Below are 7,042 nucleotides of genomic sequence, written 5' to 3'. Positions count from 1 at the left end.
TACATGTCTTTTGTTTAATGGCAGAGCGGGGAGATACCTCCCTGCTCTGCCGTAGTGTTCAGTGGCGTCCCGCTGTAGCAGCCATAGCGGCTGCTAGCGGAGCCTGCGGCCATGGTGGGGGCCCGTGCCGGCGGGCGACACTGGCCCCCTCATGCCGCGGGCCCCGTAGCCGTCGCTACCGCTGCTACGGCGGTAGTTACGCCTCTGGTTATATATAGCACAACCATGCGTTACCAATATAAAAAAATTAGAGGAGTATAATGTGTATGGGTATGGTGGCGCCCAGGTCCAGCATTTCCTCTGGGGCCCTCAAAATGACTCTCTTTAGCAGTGAGAGCATTTATTATTCTGCATGGGTGCTGGGAATGTCATTGTCTACACCATTGTAATGTGAATCCATCTTAAGAATACAAGCTATATAGGAATTTCCATTCTTATGCTTCCTTATTATCAGAATGTAACTAGAGTGATTTACAACACTATATCATGCAAGAAGAAGCAACTAAAGAGAACCGAATAGTCTTGACTATTGACTAAAACATTGTTTATCACCTGTCAACTCTGTCCTTGACCTCTAAAGTCAGGTCCTTAGCTCAAGCACTCGTTTGAGACAGTAACAAAGAAAACCAACAACTCATTTGTAACAGAGTTTAAAGGTCACTACTTTGGATACATTCGACTGGATTTCTCCTATGCCCTTGCAATGGATGACTGTGATCCCGTATCTGCATTCAAACTACCTTTGGGATGGATGACATTGTCCCTTTTCTTAATTCAATGCATGGTTCTACAATTAGTTCATGAGGCTTTCTTTACCTGGCGCCAGATAGTTCTAATAAACGGATCAAGACTTCTGCTGTGAAATGCACAAAATAAAATATAATCAAAATATAATACAATAATGTAAACTAAATGTGCAAAGGATTCTATCTGCTAACAAGCCGTAGAGACTTGTCAGCAGATCTTTGAGGGTACTGACACTGAGACTCCCACAAATCATTAGTATGAGTGGGCTGCAGCGCTATTAGGCTCCCATCAAGAAAGACATGGCCGGACCATTGACTATAACCTCTATAACATGTCACAAGATGGCCAGAGAGGAGAGCCTTTCTGGCAAATTCAGACTGGTCATGTTTTATTTAAATGGACCCCATGTAACACTACAGGATTCAGGATCAGGATAGGCAGTCTATTTACCAAAGTTTGTTCACAGAATATAGGTTTCCAAGTTAACCCCTTCAGGACCAGCCCCATTTTGACAAATCTGACATGTGTCACTTTATGTGGTAATAACTTTGGAATGCTTTTACCTATCCAAGCGATTCTGAGATTGTTTTCTCGTGACACATTGGACTTTATGGTAGTGGAAAAATGTGGTCGATAAATTCATTGCTTATTTGTGAAAAACACCAAAATTTTGAGAAAATGTGCAAAAATTAGCATTTTTCTAAATTTAAACGTATCTGCTTGTAAAACAGATAGCAATACTTCACAAAATAGTCACTAATTAACATTTTCCATATGTCTACTTTATGTTTGCATCGTAATTTGAACATCCTTTTATTTTTCTAGTACGTTACGAGGCTTAGAACTTTAGCAGCAATTTCTCACATTATAAAATAAAATTTCAAAAGGCTATTTTTTCAGGGACCAGTCCAGTTCTGAAGTGGCTTTGAGGGGCCCATATATTTTAAACCCTTATAAAACACCCGATTTTAAACACTGCCCCCTCAAAGTATTTAAAACAGCATTCAGAAAGTGTTTTAACCCTTCAGGATTTTCACAGGAATTAAAGCAAAGTAGAGGTGAAATCTACAAATTAAATTTTTTTTGCCGAAATTAATTTGTAATACATTTTTGTCTGTAACACAGAAAGTTTTACCAGAGAAACGCAACTCAATGTTTATTGCCCAGATTCTGCAGTTTTTAGAAATATCCCACATGTGGCCCTAGTGTCCTAATAGACTGAAACACAGGCCTCAGAAGCAAAGGAGCACCTAGTGGATTTTGGGACCTTCTTTTTTTTTTTGAATATATTTTAGGCACCATGTCAGGTTTGTAAACGACATTCTCAAGGAATGTATATAGGGCTATAGTTTGTATTTTGACCCCACAGTTTTTTTTTCTACATTTATTTGAATTAGTCTGTAAAAATAAAAAAGCACCCCAACGTTTGGAAAGCAATTTCTCCTGATTACGGAAATACTCTATATGTGGTCATAAACTGCTGTTTAGACCCACGGCAGGGCTCAGAAGGGAAGGAGTGCAATTTGAATTTTCGAGCACAGATTTTGCTGGAATGGTTTTCGGTGCCATGTCGCGTTTGCAACGCACTGGAGGGACCAAAACAGTGGAAACCCCCCAAAAGTGACCCAATTTTGGAAACTACACCCCTCAAGGAATTTTTCTAAGGGTATAATGAGCATTTTGACCACACAGTTTTTTTGCTGAATTTATTGGAATTAGTCTGTGAAGATGAAAATCTATTTCTTTTCAGAAAAAACATAGAATATTTACAAGGAATAAAGGAGAAAAAGCAACCCAACATTTGTAAAGCAATTTCTCCCGAGTACGGCATTATCCCATATGTGGTCATAAACTTCTGTTTGGACACACGGCAGGGCTCAGAATGGCAGGAGCACTACTTGGCATGCAGACTTTGCTTGATTGGTTTTTAGGCGCCATGTCTCATTTGCAGAGCCCCTGAGGTACCAGTACAGTAGAAACCCGTGAGAAGTGACTCCATTTTGGAAATGACACGTCTCAGGGCATTCATCTAGGGGTGTAGTAATCATTTTGACCCCAGAGGTGTTTCATAGATTTTATTAGAATTAGGCAGTGAAAATTAAAAATTAAATTTAAAAAAAAAAAGATGTTGTTTTAACTCACAATTTTTTATTTTCACGAGGGGGAATAGGAGAAAAAACAGCACACAATTTGTTACTCAATTTCTCCCGAGTATGGCAATACCCCATGTGTGGCCCTAAACTGCTGTTTGGGTACATGGCAGAGCTCAAAATGGAAAGAGCGCCATTTGGCTTTAGAGCGCAGATTTTGCTGGATTGGTTTACGAGCGCCATGTCACGTTTGCAGAGCCCTTGAGGTACCAGAGTACAGTAGAAACCCCTGAGACATATGACAGGGCTCAGAATTGAGGAGCACCATGGGCATTTGAGGTCCATTTTGGTGATTTTCACAGCATTGACCCACAATTGCAGGACTCTGAGGTCAAAAAGTAAAACAAACCCCCAAGTAGTGACCCCTATTTTGGAAACTGCACCCCATAAGGCATTTTTTAAGGGATGTAGTGAGCAATTTGACGCCAGAGGTTCTTTTTTTATTCAAAATGAACGTTTAGCGGATGGTGCAAAGTGAAAATTTTCCACTGATATGTAATTTTAGCGCCCAATATGTTGTCCTCAGTTTGTGCCACTGCAGACAAATATCTCATAAACTGTTAAGCGAGTATGACGATGCCATATATGTGGACGTAAACTGCTGTTTGGGCACACTGTAGGGCTCAGAAGGGAAGGAGTGCTATTTGGCTTTTGAAGTGCAGATTTAAAGAGCAACCTGTAAAAAATAAAAATAAAAGACGTTCATACTTACCGAGAACTTCCTGCTTCCTCAAGTCCGGTCTCCCGGCCGTTGCCTTGGTGACGCGTCCCTCTCGACATCCGGCCCGACGTCCTGGCCGTCCCTGGATGACGTTTCAGCCCATGTGACCGCTGCAGCCAATCACAGGTCAATCACAGGCTGAAGCGGTCACATGGACTGCCGCGTCATCCAGGGATGTCGGGCTGGATGTGAAGAGAGGGACGCGTCACCAAGACAACGGCCGGGTAAGTATGAATTTCTTTAACTTTTATTACAGAAAGGGCTGTCCCTTCTCTCTATCCTGCACTGATAGAGAGAAGGGGCTGCCGATTAGTGCAGTGCTATTTTGCCGCCAAAAACGTGCCCGTAAATACGGGTAGAATATGGGTGACACCGGACCCATATTTACGGGCACAGGTCCGTAAATACTGGTGCAAAACGGGTCGAATACGTGTGACACCGGACCCGTATTTACGCCAGTATTTACTGGTGGAAAAAATACGGTCGTGTGCATGAGGCCTTATTCCAGTTTTTGACAAACAGGGTGACCAAAAACAAGCAATTCTGAGAATGTTTTTTTTATTATTATTTTTTTTTACGGCGTTCACCGTGCACTATAAATGACAATTTTACTTCACTCTGCGGGTCGATACGATTACGGCGATACCATACTTATATATATTTTTTTATATTTGACAGCGTTTGCACAATAAAATCACTTTTTTTTTTTAAATCATTTATTTTTTTATCACCATATTCTGAGAGCCATATGTTTTTTATTTTTACATAAAAAAAAGCTGTGGGAGAGCTTGTTTTTTGCGGGACGGGCTGTAGTTTTTATTGGTACAATTTTGGGACCATGCAAAATCTTTATCACTGTTTATTCCATGTTTTGGGCGGGGTGGTGAACAAAAAACTGTGGTTCTGGAATTGTTTTGTATTTTTTTTTTCTTACGGTGTTCACCGTGCGGGGAAAATGACGTAATATCTTTATAGTTTGGGTCGTTATGGACGTGCCAATACCAAATATGTCTACTTTTTTTATGTTTTCAGTTTTTTCCTATAATAAAAGACTTATTAGGATAAAAAAGGCAGTTATTGTTCTTTTAACTTAAAACTCTTTTAGTTTTTTACATTTTTATTAGCTTTCTTTTAACTTTTTTTCGTCCCACTTGGGGACTTAAAGGCATGAAGCCCTGATCGCTATTCTAATACACTGCACTACCTACATAGTGCAGTGTATTAGAGCTGTCAGTTATTCACTGACAGCAAGCCTATTAGGCATCGCCTGCGGGCGGGGCCTAATAGACTTCCATACTAGACAAACCAAGAGGCCATTGTTAGGCCTCCAGTTGCTATGGGAGCGATCTAACCACCTAGATGCCAGCGATCGCTTTTGATCGCTGCATCTAAGGGTTTAATCGGCCGAATCGGAGGCTAGCTCCGATCCTGGCCATTACAGCAGGATGTCAGCTGTAATATACAGCTGATACCCGTGGATAATGGTGCAGGCTCAGCTTCTGAGCCTGCACCATCTTCTTGGCCCTGATGGTAAGCCTTTTAGGCGGAGCCTAAAAGGCTTCTGTGCTTGGCAGACCAGGAGGCCATTGTTAGGCCTCCGGTTGCCATAGCAACCACTGGCATCCCGGCGACCGTGACGCAGGGTAGAAACCACCTAGATGCAGCAATCGCTTGATCGCTGCATTTAAGGGGTTAAGCGGCAGGATAGGAGCCTAGCTCCGGTCCTGGCTGTTACAGCGGGATGTCAGCTATAATATAAAGCTGACACCTGCTGGTGATGGCGCTGGCTCAGCCTCTGAGCCCGCTCCATCACCATCACGTACAGTTACGTGAGAAGGCGCTAACACATTAGCACTGACGACGTAACTGTACGTGATTGGGCGGGAAGGGATTAATAAGGATGGAAAAAAGTAACAGTTCCATCAAGTCCAACCTATAATCCTACCATGTTGATCCAGAGAAAGGCAAAAAACCTTATGAGGCAGATGCCAATTTCCCCATTTTGGGGGAAAATTCCTCTCTAAATTCAATTATCAGAATAAATCCCAGAATCTAGTACTCATAACTTTTTATAACTCGTAATTTTATATCTTCACAGCTCCCATACTGTTTAAAGAGGCTCTGTCACCAGATTTTGCAACCCCTATCTGCTATTGCAGCAGATAGGCGCTGCAATGTAGATTACAGTAACGTTTTTATTTTTAAAAAACGAGCATTTTTGGCCAAGTTATGACCATTTTTGTAGTTATGCAAATGAGGCTTGCAAAAGTCCAAGTGGGCGTGTATTATGTGCGTACATCGGGGCGTTTTTAATACTTTTACTAGCTGGGCGTTCTGAAGAGAAGTATCATGCACTTCTCTTCAGAACGCCCAGCTTCTGCCAGATCACGCTGTGACGTCACTCACAGGTCCTGCATCGTGTCAGACGAGCGAGGACACATCGGCAACAGAGGCTTCAGTTGATTCTGCAGCAGCATCGGCGTTAGCAGGTAAGTCGATGTAGCTACTTACCTGCAAACGCTGATGCTGATGCAGAATCAACTGTAGCCTCTGGTGCCGATGTGTCCTCGCTCGTCTGACACGATGCAGGACCTGTGAGTGACGTCACAGCGTGATCTGGCAGAAGCTGGGCGTTCTGAAGAGAAGTGGATGATACTTCTCATCAGAACGCCCAGCTAGTAAAAGTATTAAAAACGCCCCGATGTACGCACATAATACACGCCCACTTGGACTTTTACTTTTCAACACGCCCAGTTGTACTTTTGCAAGCCTCATTTGCATAACTACAAAAATGGTCATAACTTGGCCAAAAATGCTCGTTTTTTAAAAATAAAAACGTTACTGTAATCTACATTGCAGCGCCTATCTGCTGCAATAGCAGATAGGGGTTGCAAAATCTGGTGACAGAGCCTCTTTAAGCTTGGGAGCTGGTGACTATAGGGTATGTCCCCTTAAGGGATTTACCCAGCAGTCTTTTCCTCTAGGTGGGGTAGGGTTTTCTGGCAGGTTCCTGGGTGGCCCTCCCACCCATATAAATGATGTTACACAGGGGACTTACTTCCTCTTGGACTCCCCCCGGACCCTGGAAGAACCCTCTGAGCTTGTTGTCCTAACCTGGTAGAGTACTCATGGCAGACGCAGCGTTAATGGCGCTCCTGCAAGAGAAGATTGAGAGAGGGAGCCGGATAGCTCACTTCTCCCCACGATCAGCCATCTGATGTGGCTGGGCGTGCTGCAGCTAGACAGGCGCGGCGCTGCCGTCCCCCCTCGCGACTTAGTCCCTCTCCGGCTCTGCCTCGACAGAGAGGCAGAGCTCCATCTAGAAACCCCCGGGCGCTGCCTAATACAATTCCGGCGGCTGGGGGTGTCGCGACACGTGACCGCTCTGCATTAGCAGCAGAGTGGCGGGCGGGTCAGCAGGGGA

At 43.5% G+C, this 7,042-nt stretch overlaps 1 long non-coding RNA gene across 1 annotated transcript in view; it reads right to left on the bottom strand.

Annotated features, from left to right (window-relative positions):
* Positions 1 to 529: 529 nt before the first annotated feature.
* Positions 530 to 7,042, bottom strand: part of LOC142742154 (uncharacterized) — a 23,220-nt gene continuing 16,707 nt past the window's right edge. The window contains exon 4 of the long non-coding RNA XR_012881322.1: positions 530 to 856. This is a non-coding gene — a long non-coding RNA (uncharacterized LOC142742154). The remainder of the gene's footprint in view (positions 857 to 7,042) is intronic.

Source organism: Rhinoderma darwinii, chromosome 2, assembly GCF_050947455.1.
Source record: "Rhinoderma darwinii isolate aRhiDar2 chromosome 2, aRhiDar2.hap1, whole genome shotgun sequence".
NCBI classification, from domain to species: Eukaryota; Metazoa; Chordata; class Amphibia; order Anura; family Rhinodermatidae; genus Rhinoderma; species Rhinoderma darwinii.
The sequence above is the reverse complement of the archived record's forward strand: the minus strand, read 5'-3'. Positions and strand labels throughout refer to the sequence as shown.